Below are 2500 nucleotides of genomic sequence, written 5' to 3'. Positions count from 1 at the left end.
CATTATAATTATGATTATTATTATTATCAACATCATTATTATTATTTTTATTGCTATTTATAATATTATTATTATTATTATTATTACAATTGTCATTATATTCATTAGCATTGTTTTACTAGTATTATTATTTTCATTATTATTGTTGTTGTTGTTATTACTATTATTGTTATAATTATTTTTTTTCTTATTACTATTATTATTATTATTAGTAGTAGTAGTAGTACTACTACTACCATCATCATCATTATTATCAATACTACCATCAACATGATTATTATAATTATTATTATTGTCTTTTTCATTATCGTATAATTATCATTATTATCATCTTATTACTGCATATTATTAACTCATTACTGTATATTGCTTATTATTTCGTCTATGGTTATTATTAAAATTCTTATCAGTGTCATTATTAATCATCATTATCCTTATTCATATTATTTTTAATAATTTCGTACTCTTATTATCACTATTATCATTATCATTGTAATGATATCATAATGTTGTCATTCTTTATATTACCGTTATTAATCTCTTAATTACCCTTATCATTGGAATGGCTTTCTAACCGCTATTATTGTATTCACTTATTATCAGAGTTACTGTTGGTGTTATTCTTTATCTCTTCTACTACTACTATTACTAAAATTATTCTACTGCTATTACTACTACTAGGAATACTATTACTACTAGTTCTACCCTACTACTACTATTATTACTACTATTGTCACTGATACTACAACTACTACTCCTAATGCAACTGCAACTACTTCTACTAGTGCTATTATTACTACTACTACCAAAACTACTATTTTACTATTAATACCACTACTACTAATACTAGTATTACTATTTCTGCTACTACTACTACTAGTAGTAGTCTACTACTACTACATCTACTACTACAACTACTACTACAACAGCTACTGTCAATGCCACTACTCTCGCTGTTACTACTGATACTATTACTACTACTAGTGCTAATACTGCTACTGCTACTCCTACTATTGGCCCTACACTACTTCCAATGCTACTTGTACTACTGCTAGTAAAACATCTACTACTACCACTAGCAACAACACCATCTACTACTACATCCACTACTACTAATCCTATCTCTACTCCTGCTGCTACCTACTGCTAGTACTGCTTATGCCTACTACTACATTACTAGCATTACATAATATTACTAATACTACTTCCATCATTAATACTACAACAACTGCTCCTTACTGCTACTACTACTACAACGACTCTTACTCCTACTACTCCTATTGCTACCTACTGCTACTACTACTAGAACCACTGCTACCTACTGATACTACTACTAGAACCACTGCTACCTACTGCTACTACTACTAGAACCACTGCTACTACTTCTACTACTATCACCACTACTACTGCTAATCACTATCATTATCATTAACATTACGACTACCAATCTCTCTACCTTTCTTATTATCAATCTCCTTTTCACACTGTTACACAGAGCCTATGCATAATACACACGTCTACATAATGGATACATAATGGAATACAGAGAAAGAGAGAGTGTACGGCGATTGGCCACAGGTACCGAGCGGGCAGTCCCAGCGCCTGTGGTCAGGAGGCCAAGAAAACACGACAATTCTTATTTTGTGGGAGATAAGGCAGAGGGTGCCCGAGGGAGTCGGGAGTGGGAGGGGAGGTGGAGGGGCGAGTCACGAACGCCCATGCGGATTCGCCGTCGGGTGTCTCTCTCTATCTCTGTCTCTGTCTGTCTGTCTGTCTGCCTCTCTCTCCCTCCCCCCTCTCTCTCTCTCTCCCTCCCTTCCCCCCTCTCTCCCTCCCTCTCTTCCCCTCCCCTCTCTCTCTCTCTTTCTCTCCCTCTCCCCCTCTCCCCTCTCTTTCTCTCTCCCCCTTCCTATCTCTTTATCTCTCTCTCTCTCTCTCTCTCTCTCTCTCTCTCTCTCTCTCTCTCTCTCTCTCTATCTATCTATCTATCTATCTATCTATCTATCTATTTATCTATCTATCCATCTTCCTATCTGTCTGTCTGTCTGACACACACACACACACACACACACAGACACTCACACACATATACATACCCAACCATATACATACATACATACATACATACATACATACATACATACATACATACATACATACATACATACATGCATACATGCATGCATACATATACATACATACATACATACATATATATATATATATATATATATATATATATATATATATATATATATATATATGCACACACACAGATACACACACACACACACACACACACACACACACACACACACACACACACACACACACACACACACACACACACACACACACACACACACACACACACACACACACACACACACGCACACACACACACACACGCCCGCGCGCATACAAACATGCACATATTGATGGATAAACAGATACGCGTAAGCCTCCGGACGCATGGATATGAAGGGGCAGAGAGAAAATA

The sequence above is a fragment of the Penaeus monodon genome, chromosome 9 (assembly GCF_015228065.2).
Source record: "Penaeus monodon isolate SGIC_2016 chromosome 9, NSTDA_Pmon_1, whole genome shotgun sequence".
Taxonomy (NCBI): Eukaryota; Metazoa; Arthropoda; class Malacostraca; order Decapoda; family Penaeidae; genus Penaeus; species Penaeus monodon.
The sequence above is the reverse complement of the archived record's forward strand: the minus strand, read 5'-3'. Positions refer to the sequence as shown.